Source organism: Pelodiscus sinensis, chromosome 1 (assembly GCF_052426305.1).
Source record: "Pelodiscus sinensis isolate ZL-2025 chromosome 1, ASM5242630v1, whole genome shotgun sequence".
Classification (NCBI taxonomy): domain Eukaryota; kingdom Metazoa; phylum Chordata; order Testudines; family Trionychidae; genus Pelodiscus; species Pelodiscus sinensis.
In genome coordinates, this window is record NC_143052.1 from 163,192,748 (window position 1) to 163,210,626 (window position 17,879).

Below are 17,879 nucleotides of genomic sequence, written 5' to 3' on the forward strand. Positions count from 1 at the left end.
TGCACAAAATCAGTACAAAGTACACATGTATGATTAGTAAAATTCAGTCATTTAATATCTCTGTACACAAATGTTCTTATGACAGATAAATGTAATTAGCTCAGTAATAACCAATTTAAAATACAAAAGTAAAAAGAAACACTGCATCAACTTCTTACCAATAGGGGGAAATGCTAACTACATATGAGACTCATTGAAAATCCCAGAATGTCCATTTATATCAGAAATGCCATGGATAAGAATCTGATCTCAGTTACAATTGTGTACATTTTGAGAAACATGATGCAAATCAGCGGTGTTACTATGGATCAGAATCTGACCCTGTGGATTTAAATCTTTTCTCATTTCTATGGTGTAAGTCAGGAGTAGTTCTATTGTAGTAAATGATTTAAATGAAAGCATCTGCATTCCGCAAAGTTTCATATGGATAGGAACTAAAATGATTGGCAATATTTGTTAATACCATGTAGTCTAGATGCCAACATACAGTATCTAAAGATACTAGAGCAGTATTTCTGGGAATAACTGAAATACAATTATACGCTCTGAATTGTTTGCCTCTAACATCACAGAGATTGGATCCCTGCAATAGGGATATTATACTTCCAATCCATTAAAGCAGAGGTCCCACGATGTACTATCTATGAGTTTTTGTAGCGGAGAGCCTTTTCATATGAGACCAATGTTGTACTTTCAATTGTACTTGACCTTCACTGTTGCAATAGTATTCATTCTCAAAACAAATTCAAGAAATATTCTCTCTCCTATTAAGCACCAAAGTCCTGTCTTTAGGTGCACTAGCAATCTCAGGACAGAGAGCTAAGGTCTTCTGTACTGAGATCTCCTCATGGGTGGCCAAATGGCCATCCAGTACACTGATTCACCAAATTTCTACATATTTGGTCCTTCCATCTTGCCACTGCCATTTCATTTCTGTTGGTAGAAGTCTTTTCCGAAGACATTGGTAGAAAACGTTGTTTCCTAGAAGATAAATATATCCAATTTAATTTTATATGTCCATATTTACAGAGTGATCGCCTTGAAGACATACTGAAGAATAAGAAAATGTATCTATGCTTACTTGAACATTTCCTCTCTTGCTTTTGAGTAGTAATATTCACTTAGCCAGACTATTTGATCATTCAGAACAGAGATGGACATGAACTTCCAAAGATTTAGGTTTGTTTTCATTTAGGGGAATTTCAAAAGCTGTGCACTAGAAGGAATTGTCCTTTTTTTCTTTTCTTCAAAGTATGCTTAACATAGTCCATAAATTAGGAAAGTAGAATTGAATTACGCTAGCTTTGGAAGTTATTTCAACTGGAAAGAACTTCAAGGACCGGGCATTCCCTGCTGCCAGTGATTGACAGGTTGGGCCCTGCCCCAAGCAACAAGGAAGTTCCCATTACAATGGTTCTGTGAAATTTACTATGGAAAGAAGGAGATTTATGGGTAAACAGAGGGGGGGGGGCGGTTTCCTATTTGCTTGCAGCTGGGGAAGGAATACACTATTGTATTAATGAAATATATGGGCCAGAATCAAAAGTATTAACATAACCCAGGATCTGCCCATCATAAAGCAATATTAAACAAGGACTGCTGTTTGTTATAGGGAGACCTCAGTTCATTTAGTACCAGACAAACCCTATTAATAATCTAATCTTTTAAATCTTTTATTAAAGATCTTGGAAAAACAACATTTGAAATCAAGACTTTCATTTTAACAATCTCTCTTGTGCCTTTTCCCTTTAACTGAAGAGAGTTTGTTAGAAAGAAACAACCTTTGTTTCTCTATTAGATTATATCAAAGATGATTTTTTCTCCATTCCCGAAAAGGATGGTTATCTGAGAGACACTGGAGCTGTTGTCATTAAAGTCTAATCCCATTTCATTGGAGACAGAGGTTGGGATTCAGCCAGACTACATAGTGATGTCAATGTCATATGGGTACTTTGCTCTTATCTGATCTGGTCAGGGCATCTTTCAGGATGACTAAGGTCCAGGTATCAGGAGATGATGGGATGGCAGTCATGATGGTGACGCTTTCTCCAGTAGCCAGTTTTTCTACAAATGCTTTCTTTAAAGACCAGTAAATGGAGTAGTAGGTGGCACAGTTCATCCCTTTCATTATTTGGTTCACCAGTTATGCCTAGTTTCTGACACTGCTTTCTTTCCAGTTCTGGGCGCCACATTTCAAGAAAGATGTGGAGAAATTGGAAAGGGTACAGAGAAGAGCGACAAGAATGATTAAAGGAATAGAGAACATGACCTATGAAGCCAGGCTTCATGAACTGGGCTTGTTTAGTTTGGAAAAAAGAAGATTAAGGGGGGGACATGATAGCGGTTCTCAAATAGCTAAAAGGGTGTCACAAGGAGGAAGGAGAAAATTTGTTCCTCTTGGTTTCTGAGGACAGGACAAGGAGTAATGGGCTTAAAGTGTAGCAGGGGAGGTTTAGATTGGACATTAGGAAAAAATTCCTAAATGTCAAATATTGGTCAAATATTGGAATAAATTGCCAAGGGAGGTGGTGGAATCTCCCCCTCTGGAGATATTTAAGAACAGGTTAGATAGACATCTGTCAGGGATGGTGTAGACGGAGCGTGGTCCTGCCTTGAGGGCGGGGGGCTGGACTCGATGACCTCTTGAGGTCCCTTCCAGTCCTATTATTCTATGATTCTATGATTCTATGATTTAAAGACCAGTAAATGGAGTGGTAGGTGGCATAGGTCATCCCTTTCATTATTTGGTTCACCAGTTATGCCTAGTTTCTGACACAGCAATTTTGGTTCTCTGATTTTTGGTTCTTACACATATTTACCAAGCACAGCTTTAACATAGACCTTGAGTTATATCTGTAAGGGAACACACTAGCCCCCTAGTTCGAACTAGGGAGGCTAATGAGGGTGACTGAAATGGCAAATGAAGCACGGGATTTAAATATCCCACACTTCATTAGCATGTTCCCGGGCAGTCACCAGTTTGGAAACTGACTAGCCCAGAATAACTGCCCGCATCTACACGTGGCAGTGAAACGGGAGTTCAAAGTAAAACCCTACCTCAAATTAGCTGTTACTCCTCGTGGAATGAGGTTTAACAACTAATTCGAGTTAAGGGGTTTACTTATATTTAAACGCATATTTAAATCCCGCGTTTCATTTGCAATTTCGGTCACCCTCATTAGCCTCCCTAGTTCGAACTAAGCTAAGTCTTTGTGTTTGGATTAATTTAACTTGTCTCCCTTTTATACTTTTTCCCGTCAACATTTGTTGTTGTGACCTCTTATGAATTTACTCTCGCTTTTTACGGTAGAGCTCATAATTAGGGCAGATTTCTTGGCCCAGTTATCACAACAACACCTGGCCACCCAAGAAAAATGGATTCTAGCAACATTCCTTTACTCCAAAGCAAAATGGATTTGTTGATGAAGTCCAGCCACCAAGAGGTATAGTTTTAGAACCCAGGAACCTATGCTTGGGAACATATTACAGTGGCTTTTCCCCTACATTCACCATCAGCTAGTGTTTATCACAAGACAAAAATATCCCATGAGTAGGAAAGATAAATAGAAAAAATAAAATATTTTATTTTTCATCAACATAGCTCATCATTTTGATATACACTTAAAAATGTAAATTGAAAAAACAGACAGTATGATTGAAAAATGAGACACAGAATCATGAATGTATTTTTCACAGAGATCTGGATGGGGAGGGGGGGAATTGGATTGCCTGTAATAGATTTCCCCCTCTCATACACCTTTTCTCTCTCTCTCTCTCTCTGATATGGAGATTTACACTGACCTTTGGGCTTTTACATTTTACAATTTGCCAGTTCTTTGATAGAAAAACATTCTCGCAGGCCACTTAATTCCTTTCTGATCAGTTGTATGTGACACTACCAATCAGAGAGTCTTTGATTCACTGGGACAAAAGAGAGAATGAAATGTGCTCCCCTGCCCATACTCCCTTGAGCTGATGTAATCCTTGATCCATTTTTATTTTGTTATTCTTTAGCCATTCTATAAACCAATCTTTATGGCTAAACAAGATAAGACAAGTTCTTTTACCATTTGAATACCGAGGGAATAAATCTTTTTATCTCTTGCTAACTTTAGGTGAGGCTGCAAAATACCTTATACATATTAACACTGAATTGGATAGAGCCATTCCACTCAGCTTCAAGCATTAGGTTCACGTGCAGAGGGATGTGTATTATTACCATACCGAGCTGTAATAGTCATAAAGGTGAAAAAGCGACTTTGAAAGGATTACAATTAAAAGAGGAGAAGGCAAGCACACTGAGCATTATACTTTGACACTTCTAATGGGCTCATCCGACTACTCCTATAAGGAGGAAAAAAGAAAACTTGTCATCCGGCTCTCTGTAAACTGTTTTTTTGCATATAAATATAAATATAGGCCATGGGTCTAAAAGATGCTGTAAACTGATTTTGTTTTTTAGTTTTGTTAGGGCTAGAAAAGACTGGAGCTGTTGAATCCCATTTCATTGGAGGCAGTGATACTGCATTTTTGATACTGCAAAAGTAGCTATGAAATTGACATTTTTTCCTCAGACAGCTCTGATAAATATATTATCAAAGTAAATATGAGGCTGTGTCTATTGTTTGCTAAATTTTTAGCAGATTTAACCATGTGATTTAGGCAATTAACCAAAACACTACCTACTTCACATTATGCATTCTTTTGTTCCGTGACCGATGGTTACTTACACGTTGCAATCAGGTTATAAAATCTAACATTTGCTATTTGTGGGATCTAGCACCCCTGGTTTTGAGTTGTTGAACTTCCTTGAAAGCCCATTTTGGTTGGTGTGCATGGAAGATTTTTGCAAGATTTTTATCATTGTCCTATTCTGTATAAAGGAGCACATTCTTAGCCACCAGCATTCCTTATCTGCTGCCCAGTGTGGGGAGTGAACAGGACCATTCTTCAGTCTAGATCTGCCCTTAATCTAGCTTCTTGTTTTCTTGCAATCAGTTTGTATAGAATAATATACAATAGTTTAGCATATCAGTCTAGCCCTTATTGTGTGTGCACAGATACACCATTAGGTCGGTGCCTTCTACATCAGGGCAAAAACCCACTCAGTAATCCAATGCACTGTGTCTGTACTATGGGAAGTAAAGGTGCCGTAATGTCCTAGAGGGCATGCTCTTCACTCCTTCTTCTTCTATCATCACAGTCACCCTAGTGTCTCCAATCTGAGTTGGGGTGCACGTTGTCTAGTCCTCCAATAGACGGCTCGCAGGTGTTTCACAGGTTTGTTCTTCATAGTCCTAGCCTGAAACTCAAGGCAGTGGATTGAGCCCTCGGGAGCTTTCAGACATCCCTACAACATCACCTAGTTCTTGCCCATAGTGTTGCTGGTAAGCACACATGCTATGTCCAGCAGGAAGGTGTGCATTCTTAGTGCTTATCAGTGGACGCAGGATTATTTTGGATATGGAGCCTCTTGCATAAGCGTCAAACATTTATTGATCAGAATGGCCTTTCTGATACCCATCTTCCGAATGCAATTGCTAAGCAAGTATCGTGTTTTAACGGCCATACCACCTTACATGGTGCTCCTAAAGAATAAAATCCCAACCCTTCCACCCCAGGCAGACTCATGCTAGTGGGGTTTGAGCTAATAAGCTAAAAATAATACTTTGGATGTTGCAGTTCTGGCTCTCAAGCCCACCAAACTCACTAGGTTGCTGGAATGAGGCAATTTTGAGCTGTATCATTCCAAGAGCAACTCTAGGAATTATAGGCCACAGCAAAGCAAGTGGCTGTCTAGCTTGAGAGGCTGACAAGCTGGAGTCCTGGGCTGAGCAATGGGAGATGAAGGCCTAAAATAGCCAGAAACCAAAGCAGAGATAAATTGTTAAAGGTTTGACAAGACAGAAAAGGAGGAAACTCTGTGTATGGTAGGGGAGTCAGTGAAATAAGGAACTGTAAACCCTGTGATGAGGGATGAAGATTTATAAGAGTAGTAAAAACAGGAGAAGGAAACAATGTGAGACGGCTAGGAAAGATCTAAGTGTTAATGGCCTTAAATTTGTTCTGATGTCATTCATACTAACCTCCTGAATTGCACCTTCATTCTGGCATTTCTGAACTTTAACATTAAAGTTTCAAAGTCAAGGATTCAAACGTTCAGAAATGCCAGAAATCAGAACTTCTGATAACATCTAGGTAATATTAAAATGCTTTATATCAGGGGATTTTTTTTCCAAATGAAATGCCATTGAAATGGACACAGTCTTGCAAAACATATCCATTTCAACAAAATGGCACTTTCAAATAGAAAAACATCTTGTTGGATAATTTTTTACTCTAGCCATCCAGAAGTGAAGCAAAATATTCTGGTGCTGTGGGCATGTGATTGGGCATATGGAAAGAACTTTTATTCTTCCTCTGCAGGTTCAGATGCAAACTAAGAAATTATTATTCCTTAAGCTGTGCTGAAATTGTACATGCCACTGGTATACAAACAGAGATCTTGACTTGTAGGCCCCATACATAGTGAATTATATCCACAACAGCACCTAATAAGTCGTTGTTTAAATAAAAACAGCTGTGTTGATTTCAGCTCATCTCTAAACAGAATAAAACTACATTTATATTTGTATTTGCCAAACATAAAGTCAAACTAAAAATGGACATTACAGGACCATGTATTTGGCAAAGGGATTTCTGGTACATGAGTATTCGGGGTTAAAGGTTAAACTATTCTATCAACTGCTCTCTCTTGTGCCAAAAGGAAAATTTTATGCAAATAGGGAAGTGATGTGTTCCCTTTGCTAAAAGACCTAGAAAAGATTATTTCTCTAGTAAACATATGATATGAACTCAATGACCACACACCAGAACATGGATCTTTACGGAAGGAGTATAAGAATGTTAGTAGGGGGATAATAAAAAAATACAAAAAGTTTCAGAGAGTTCTTAAGTAGGGGGAAGGGAAAGATGCTTAGCCTAGATAATTTTTCTATTTTTTTAACTTTATTATATTGTGAAATCATGAGATGCAAATTTGAAAGTGTGTTTAGCAGTGACACACACACCAAGAACTGTGAAATAAGCATGAATAAATCGAATATTAATTAGGAGACATTCATTTGAATTATCCTGTTGCCAATTCTCTGATGTATGAACAGCAATTGATTAATTTAATGATAGGCATCATAGGTCTTTTAAAACCCTCATTTTCATAGTGTTCCGCATGCCTAGAACTGCATATTATCATCTGTTCATATTGCTAATGTATTTTTCTTCCTATGCCAGTTGACCTATTTCTTGAGTATGCAACGAGAACTGAAAACTTGTGTAAAATATTAAAATGCGAATCATGGATCTTGGTATACTTGATCCTGCCTCAGCCAGGGTGATGGACTAGAGGACCTCTCGATGTCCCTTCTAGTTGAGTGCTAGATTTGTATAATTTTTAGTAGTGCCCTGACTGGCTCTAAACAGAGCCATCTCCTCCATACAACAGACTGGAGCAATGACCCTGGGCTGGTGATTAAAGGACACATGGGGTCCAGAGCAGCCTGGGTCATTAGCAAGGGGCCTGGCACCAGCAGCAGGGAGCAACCCAGCTCTACCCATCCTCACCCCTTGCCCCGCAAGCCTCCACCCCACCTGTTCCCACCCCTGCTCTGTCTCCTCCCTGTTCCCATTCCATACACTCTCCCAAGCCCCAACCTTGCTCTTTCCATCTTCTGTCTCCTCCCCTGAGCAACACCAGGAGCCAGAAGGGCAGGCTGAGGCAGGGTGACTCATTGCTGGCAGTGATGGTCTACCCGCTAAAATCTCAGTTTGATTTGAACCCTTCCCCCCAAAGCATGGAGCACAAGGCACTTACCATGGTCTGTGGTATGGGAGGGCACATGCCCATATAATTTGCTTCCGATGCCTATTAAACTGTAACACTATGTTAGTCAAACATATTACTGGTGCATTAAGCTCATGAGCTGGTAGCAAATAGAACACCCCCAGCCATCTTCTCTCCCATAATTATTTCAGACCAATAGAACTGAACTTGGCTTCATATGGCAAGTGATAGCCACTCTGCACAAATTTACTGTCAGACATTGGAATCTCAGTTTAAGAGCAAGAATTATGCAAGAACACTGGGATTATCTCCTTTTTGCTTCCAAGTAAAGCATGGGCCCTTTGTTCATCTAATGTAGGTGGTGTTTTATGGATGCAGGCCCTACAGCTCAGCTCTGTTTGCTATGAAGTCAAAGTGCCATCACACAACATCCCTATAACAATATCTGTCCAATTCTTACAATGTAAAACCTGCCTTGTTATGGGACATCAATGACTGTATTAATTATCTCCTTAAGAACTGCCAAAGGAGTAGGTGGTATTGTGTCCCAGTGTTGAAATATTGCCCCTTTTCCAATTAAATTTAGTTTTACTTATCTAGCAATTGAACGAGAAAAAATATCTTAACAAACAAGAACTCGTCCAACTGCATAAAATATTTTCATCAAAGATATTACCAATTTCAAATCATTTAAATCTATTCACATTATTATATAATAAAATCTTTTATGCCATTGTGTATTCAGATTTCATATTGTCATAAAAATTGCAGATACAAAGCGTTCTCTTGAAACAAGTATCTCATCCTTTAGCAGATTGCTGCTTTATGAATATATATCTATCAGGTCATACAAGAATTAGCAAAATGAGGCTCATATTAAGGGGTAGTTTGTCATTATAATGCATAGGAATTTACACACCTTAACTACATTATATTTTGCTGTACATTGTGCCAGAGTCCAAAACTTCTCAGGTCAACACACTGAAAAAATTCCCATCTCTTATAAAAATAACTTTCCTGTATTTAATTAATCATTCCTGCAACTTCAAGGATTTACTTATAAAAGCTAAAAATCTTAATTTAGCTCAGTTCTTTACAGGATGTTCCTGGAACACCTAAAAGAAAAAGGGCTGTGTTTTCATAACTAAGCATGTATAAGTGCACAGAACCTCTGGCTATTTTAGCTGCTAAGATGTTTCTGTTGAATCACAGTTTTTTCTAAGACTTAAATCTTGGCTAAATTTGGTCAGAATTTCACAGGAAAGCCAAAAGGAATACCCGTGACAAAAAGGCCATCATGCTGCAGAATGTCAAAAGCCTGATGTTCAGCACAAGTTCACAGGCTTCTAAAAAAAAACTGGAATCTGTGATTTTATTTTATATTGTAAAACAATGTGTTTTCCCCTGACTCTCTCATTTGGAAACTATTTCAACTTAATTTTTTCATAGAGGTTTAGCCTAAGGCAAAAAACCAGCATGGAAACTTGCATCACAAACACTTAGTGTGACAAAGTTATATACTACCAAAATCAGGGTCTTATAATGGAAAATATTATGCAACTTTAACTGAGAAAGATATCAGTTCTGCCCATTAAAAATATTTTGCATTTGGGTAGTAACTTGATGGGATTTTTCAAAGTGTTTTATAATATTGGAGACAGAAAATACTATTAGGTCTCTGTGATGGGGCCCTTGTAGAAAGGGTTAACCTCATCAAGGAGCAATGGAGGTGAGTCCTCCAAGCAGCCCAGAGAGGCTGTGTGAGTCACAGCCAATAGGAAAGAGGCTGCAAGGAGTAGTCTAGAAGAACTTAGTAGACTCACATAAAAGGAGATACGGGGTGGCATTGCGGTCAGTTGCTCCTGGGAGCCCAAGGGGGTGAGAACGGTGTCACTAGCAGGCTGGAAGAAAGCTAGGATCATGGACAGGTCAGTTGGCAGACACTGAGTGAGCAAATGAGTTTCTTGGAAGGCTGCAGGGACTGACAGCTGAATGCAGAGAGGCTAGGGCAATAAAGGTGCAAGGGCCATAGGGAAGTGGCCCAAGGAATAACAGCAACAGTGAGAAAAACTAGAGGTGCAGCAAGGAGCTGCTTTTCACAAGATCCTTGGGCTGAAACCCAGAGTAGTGGGCATGCCTTGGTTCCTCTGATTTCTCACTAGGACTGAGACACTAACCCCCAAAAAGGGGGAACACAGATGGTGACATAGCCACAGGATTGAGTCACAAAGAGAGCACTATGGTTCCCAAGGCTGCGAGAGTGGTGGTAGGCAGATGCAGACACAATGTGCAGTATGTTAAATGCAGGAGATGAGAGGGATCAAGCTTGTGGGGGTTATCTTAATGATCATCTTTTCTGATTAGCAATCAACACACCATGAGTAGTTGGTGGTTTCTTAAAGTATTCCTTTGATATTGTGCATCAGCAACAGAAAGAGCAGTAGCAAAACATACTGTTGTGATGTTTTTGTTTTGATTAAAATACATTTATTTTATGGTTTAAATGTCCCAATTATTTCTGGGATTGTTTCTTTTAATGTGCCTGCCAGGATTTTTTTTCCTGGGGTTCACCCAGTACCCCATGAAAGCAGCAGCCCAAATCTGTAGCAGATCAGCCAAGTTATAACTATGGATGACACTCTCCCTTGTTGTTGCACCCTCTCTTCTGGCCACACACTGCACCCTCCCTTGTTCCTGCTCTCTCCATCTGGTCAGACACCCTACTCCCAGACTGCTTCTGCAACCCAGCTCCCTCTCAGATCCTGCACCCCATCCCTATCCTACTTGCTGGCAGCCCTATCTTGTGCACTGTACCCCTCATTTTTGTCTTTACCCCAGAGCTTGAGGAGATCCTTAAAATCCACTAACTCCAGAACCCCAGAAAAGTAAATCTCGTCTATGGGAAGCCCGGAATCTCAATCCCCTCCCACCTTCTCCTCACCCCATGAGGCTGGGGCACCAGGGGAGTGAGGTGTCTCAGTTGGGGCCACATCAGTGAGCACTGGGAAGTTTTTTGCTTCTTACTTATGTGGTCCCCAAATGATTTTTTCTGTGTGTCAGTGACCCCCAAGCCAAAAAGGACTCCCCACCCCTGCCATACATAAAAAAAAACATTGAAACCTTTTGGGTTGGACATAATATTTAAGTTTATTTAAAATGAAGTTTAATAGACTAACATGAGAAAGTTAAAATATTTGATCTGTTTCATAATTTCAATTAAACCATTCTTACTAGCTGCAGCTGCTTCAGAAAATAAGATCACAGTACCCAACAGGGTAGTTCTCAACCCTGCCCCTTCTGCCTGAGGCTCTGCCCCTTCCAAGTCAGCCTGTGGCCATTTCTGAAATTTGTGAAGTGGCCCCTGTTCCAAAATTATTGCCCACTCCAATCTACATGCATTTCCCCTTAATCCCAGTGGCTCTGCCAGTCAATTTTTCAGAGGGCTGCAGCCAGATCCTGGAAGCTACCCCTGCTGTGGCTCTACAGGGAAATTGGGGGGTAGCTCCTAGGACCTAGCATGAGCCAGGACTGAACTGGCTGCCTGCCTTCCAGCTCCTTAAAAATGCTCTTTGTGCAGAGCCACAGCATGGTATCTGCTGGTCCTGGCCCACGCCGGGATTGAGTGCTTGCAGCACTAACCCACTTCAATTAACTTTTGTCGACTACATGATTAAGGAATTACATGTTTCGTAACATCCCTAAGGTAGTACTATGAGAAAGAATAAGAAATGAGGCCTATACGATTTCCTTCTCATTTGTATCCTGTGACAGCATGAAAATCTTGAGCTAGGTTTTCCAGCCAGTGGCAAAGATGATCTGTGTGTTGTAATTGTCCTTCCTACATACAGCCGCTATTGTGGTTGGAGGAAATGTTTTCTAAACCATGCTTCTCAGTGCTTTGCTTTGTGAGGGACACTCACCCAAGTGCTCTCCATCTCTTCCTTGATCTGATTTCAATCTAATGTTATTAGTGTAAAACTTTGTATACCAGAAAACTGAACTAGTAGAAAACCTAATTTTCTTCAGAGTAGTTTGTATTATTTACCATTTCTCATGGGGGCTGCCTCATTAGCCCTGCCCAAATATTAGGACCCCATTTTGCTAGGCACTGCTCAGAGGCCTGACAATTTAAAAGGGTGCAAGATGCCTGAACACTGTTGCAGTAGCTCTGCCAAAAAGTATCTCTTACATAAGAACAGCCATACTGGGTCAGACCAAAGGTCCATCTAGCCCAGTAGCCTGTCTGCCGACAGTGGCCAGCGCCAGGTACCCAAGAGGGCGTGAACAGAACAGAGAATCTTCAAATAATCCCTCTCCTGTCACCCATTTCCAGCCTCTGACAAAGGCAAGGGACACCATTCCTACCCAGCCTGGCTAAGATTACTGGGCCCCAGAACCTGTATATCAAAAGCATATTTGACTCAAGAGATGCTGCTGCAGTTTTCCTCAGAGCAGGTAGCCTGAGTCTGGTAAAGGGAGGTACAGTATAGCTGCCCTGGGGCTCCTCAGAGTGGGAGGCAGGTCTGGGCTGGCCCAGGGCTCCTTTGTCTCCTGGGGTTTCTCCAGGCAGGGGCGAGGGGACTTTTGGCTCTGGCTCAGGGAGGGAGACAGAGGGCACATTGATTTATGCTGTGGAGCCCACCATTGCTATTGGTGGGTCAGCACAGAACATATAGACAATGTCTTCCCATAACAACTTACTAAACAAACATTTTATGTTTCTTGTCTCCCTATTTTATTTTTGGACTATTGTCCTGACATGTAGTCAATCTGCTGTACCCTGGGTCTAAGTACTTGCCGTTGCTATTTAAAATCTCCTTATTCTACTTTCAGCCTCTAACACAATTTTATATGCAGAACTAGTGAGTTTTATTATGAGTAAAGAGTAATTCAATCTTTTCATTTTTTTTAAATCTTCACTCTTACAACTGTAGAGGAAAGGACATAAAATCACACAATGATAATCTATTTGTGAGACTAAAATGAGAAACAGTGCAGTTGTATGACATTCACATTACACATCCTAACATAGCCATCTTCTCATCTGCCGTGGCTTCCATATATAGAGGATAGAAGAAATGTCTAATCTGGCAGATTAATAGACCTCTCTCCTGATAAAGATAATTTTGCTAACATTAGGTCAATGCTCACAGCTTCTTTTACCCTGTTTACCCATTCCCCTCCCTGCCTCTATGAATTGATAATCACTCTCTTATCAATTAGTTTGCAGAACTTGAGCCTCGCTGAGAACTGTGCCCTTCATTTCTTCAGGTCCCCTCTGGTGGGCTAAATTTCCCAATATAACTATTGACACTCAAATCTTATTGATATGGACAATATCCCAGTAGTGCTGAAATTATTAGAAATCATGGGATTTAAGTACTACAAAAATGATACTATAGTGTGGCCAGGTTTCCCGGGTAGCAGGGTGGCCTAGTGGTTAGGTCCCAGAGCTAGTGAGGGGTCTGGGGTATAGGACTTCCAGCCTCTTATCGGAGTCTGTTCCTTTAGTTTGGGATGTGGCCCCAAGAGTTCAATTTCCCCCTTCTCGGTGGAGTTTTCTTTCTGGTTCTTCCCCTTTGCACCAGGGGGAGGAGTTGGAGGCTTGCATCCTCCTGCAGCCAGCCCAGCAGACAGCTTTGGCTCAGGTCCCGTAGACGGCAGAACCAGCTCCTGCCTTTTCGTTGGTCAGCCCCTAACTGAGCTAGGTCCCCTCCTTTTATTCTCCCTCCAGGCCTGGCACTGGCTGCAGGTAAAACGGGGCAGGGCAAAAAGGCCTTTTTTAGCCCCCCTGTACTGCCAAGCCCTCCTCTCACTCCCTCACATATCGCCTATGTTGTTTCTTTAGTATTAGAATATAGAGCCAGATTCTCATCTGGTGCCACTTGGCATAATGTCATTTAAATAATGAGAGCAATGCTAATTAACAACCACTGAAAACTTGGCCCTTAGGTTCTACACATTAACAAGTGAAAGGTTATTTTAGAATAATTCTAAAATTTGTTTCCTGAGACCAAAGGGTGAGTAGTTTTTTTTTTTCCTTTTTAAAAAGGACTTTATTTATACTTTATTGACTTTTTCAGAATGGAACCCTTCATTTAAATGTTGTTTATATAATGATTACTAAATGCTTTTCCATCTGTTTCTCATTCTGGCTTGTAAAATATCTTCATTTTTTACTTCTGTCTACACACACACACTAATTTGCAGTAAAATATTCTTAGTTTTTGGCAATTATTAAGACAAAGGAGCACATGTGTGACATTATTAAAGCATCATCAATGTACAAATTAGTTACCTTTATCCATTCTCGATCTGCATAATCCATGTTCCCATGTTTACAAATCCAAACGAATTCTATGCAGCCCAGATCTAATTAATTTTGGATTAGCCTTCCAGACACATGTAGTGCTGATCAAAACAATCTGCATCCTCTCTTTTCTGATTAGGGTGAAGCCTGACCCCTTGAGTATTCTGTTCATTTGGGGATGTGCTGGAACATGAATATCAACAAGCAGGTTAATGTCTTTTTTTCTTATACCCAGCATCCTGATTGTGTTAGTAGAAACCTTGGGACTGTAGGTAATGCCAGAGAGCAAATCAGGCTCAGGCAGACCTCAGCAGAGATTGATATTTGGCCAGACATTTAATGAATCCAAGATAATACATAATGAAAATCCACTGAAATGTCTTGAGAGCGGGCATTTTTATTCCTATTTGTTCCTTACTTTTTTTTAAAATGAGAACCAGCTTGAAAAAGTAAATAAAAACTGTGAAGTCAGCTGCCACTAAATGTCAGCTCATTTAGTAATGAGGAGTTTATATTAGTCACCAGTTATTTGGTAACATTTTTACATACTGTTTAAAAAGCACCAGGACTTCTGCCATGTATTAACAATTCAAGCTAACAACACAAGCCAAAATAATTGTAGCACTTTCCTCTAGTCTAAGCCAAGAAAAGAGAGGGTGAGGGGAGAAATTACCCCAACCATATATCACAAGGCACACATTCTAACCCTCCACCAGTTCTTCTGTGTTTTGTAATGCTAATTTCTCTATTTTTGTCATTTAAATTGGGAAAATATAATATCTTCATTTCACACAAATTAATTTAAATATTGAAAATCAAACCAAGTCAGAATTGAGGCCCCTTCTCAATATAGCGCTATTTCCTTGCCTAAAGTTAAGCTTGTGCCCAAGTGTTTGCACCATTCAAGCTTTAGGGTAAAGTTCACTTCTGTGCAAAGAGCATGTACAAGTCTCGAGGCACCATGGAATTCCCATGTACTCTTTGAGCGTGGAACTTAATGTGGTAAATAGAGCCCTGAAATTTTACAACATTAAGCTCTGTAGAAAGTTGCAATTTAAAAAACCAAGTTTTTTAAAATGAAATATATATCAGTCAATGTGTTCAGTATTACTCTACAACCTTTCCTACAATTCCTCTCCCTATATTGTGAATATTCTTGCATAGCGGTGGAGGGAGAAGATTTGTCCGTTTGCACAAAAGTGACCATGTGATTGAGTTTAGAGGAGTGCTTTAATTTAGGATCAGTGCTGCATATGAACTGATCAAGAGAGCTACAACCTTACCCTGGCATTTTAAACAGCAGGGCACCCTATTTGGCACATCTGAGAAGGCTTGATTGTTCTGAGATTACGAAGACAAATGCACTTTTCTGGGAAAAGGTCTTGTAGATGAGACTTTAAAAGCGTGCACTAAAGATGCCATGACACATCTCAGAGGAGTAAAAATTTACTCCAGTGACAGCATTTTTTTCCCCCTCACACAATTTGCCTAATGACCTAATTCTATGCCTAGCCTCTGCACCCTAACCCAGAGATAGCTGCATATGAGTGGTGCAGTCGCTAGAGACCTCTTTGGGGCTAAGGATACAAAGTGATTACATTTATATAATGTTTTTAAAATGATGTCCAAATAGCCATGATATAATTTAAAATACCAAATTTGCATCCAACAGGCTAATTAAAACAGTTGATGCTCTCAAAAGCAGAAGCTTGCACACTTCATTAGACTGTTTCCTTAACTAGCCAATCAGGCTTGTTTTTTAAACAGGAGCGAGTAGGGGTGGGAAGAAAGGCAGTTGAAATGGGTAATATGTCCAATCTTCTCTTCTTTTCAGGTTTTATTGGCACTTGGGAGTCAACGTGGTGCCCCGGAGTGAGGGATGGGAGGAAGCATCCTGAACGTTCAGTAAATACTATAATGAAATGATTCACTGTTGGCAAAGAGCTCTCTCTCAGCAAATAAGGTCTGCAAATAACATCTTTGAGAAGGCCATAATCCCAGCCACAGATGATAATAATCAGCCTCCCAGTCTGCAGCCGCCAGGGAGAGATATAGTAGGTAGAGAAAGAATGTTTTGCCTCTGAATGCAGATTAGATCTTGTTGAGCTGCCCTTCCATTTTCCCATCAAACCTTCTTCATTATCTTTATCACTCAAGCATGTTCTATCAAGTAGAGGGCTTCTCCACTCTGACTTAGGGTCACCTGATGGGTCACCGATACCAGTACAAGCCTCTAAACAGCTTCAGGAAGACAGTTGTTGTCAGTGATTGAAGGGCTTTTCCTCCTTTTTATAAAGCCTCGTTTATCAGGCTTCTGGATAAATCTCTGGTTTTTATACTCTTAGCCCGGCTACATAGAATGTACCATGACAAGGGAGCTTTATTTATATGCCACTGGGAAAAAACCCATTGAGCTCCTTTTTCTTTTGTGCACCTTGTTAATGAGTTATTCTCCCAGGTTGGAAATTTACTGATTAAACCAGTGATACTGGTGTCTTTGATTGGTGATACTTCAGTAACCCTGTCAAATGAGACATTGCAGATCTTTCCCCTCTATACCTCAATTAAGCATTGCTTTTGTTAAACACACAAAGGCACCTGCTAGCCAAGATGCTTTACTTTCCTGACTCCTCACATCTCTTCCTTGAGATTAAAGCCCTAGTTACAGCAGGTGGCATTATATTTTGCACAGCCTGTAAAGAATTGAATCCATCTGGGTGATGCTGAAAAATGGCTGAGCCTCAATACTTTTAAAAATCTGGCACCTCAATACTTTTAAAAGGTACCTCAATACTTTTAAAAATCTGGCACAAAGGTCTCCCGCCTACACACACTTAAACAGCTGGTTCATTTTACAGACATGTATAATCCCAGTGTGAACTCAGTGGAACTAGTAATGTGCAGAAAGTTAAGCACATGAGTACATTTTTTGTAAGATATGGATCTAAGCACAAACTGCAGCTGTACAATGGAAATGAAGTGCCAGTATGAAAGAGAATGTCCATCCAGGCCATTAGAAGATGGAGGGTTAGGTACTTTTTCAGTTTACAGCGAGGAATTTTTTTCCCTCTAAGTTTGAAGTAGCACTTTAAATAGAAGAAATTAAGAAACAAAAAATGCTGTGAAAGCTGTCTAGAGTAATACAATATCTAAAAATAAACCTGGGCTGGTCGATAGTGGTCATTCTTCCTTAATCCTGGCTGTTGTGACCCACGAGTGATGGCTGAAAAGAAAAGAATAGGATTGTTTGGGTCTGTGAGCTATAAAGCCTGCTCATCACTGCCAGGCTTTTGCTTTTGGAAGTGAGTTTTCTTTCCATGCCTATCGCACGTTGTATCTGCAGTAACTAGAAGAAAAGATGGTAACAAACTGCCTTGCTCTCTTTCAAGAATATAGTTCCCATCTAAAGCAGAAAGACCCATATCGCTTCTCTTTACACAGCCACCTGATGGATTAGAGACATGTTATCCAAGATCCTTGGAAATAATTGAAAACCATTGCAATTAAAAATGTTTTATTACAATAAAAAAAATACAAACAGCAGAACTGAAATGCCATAATTACATTAGGCTCCATTGTGTGAGATGCTGTGCAGACACAACAAATGACAGCCCATGTTCCAAGGGCCATATTCATGCCTTAGTGCACAGAGCGGAAGGAAGGAGCAGAACTTTCCTTCAGTCTCCCCTGCTCCATCCACAAGTATGTCATAAACCCAAGACTATCAAA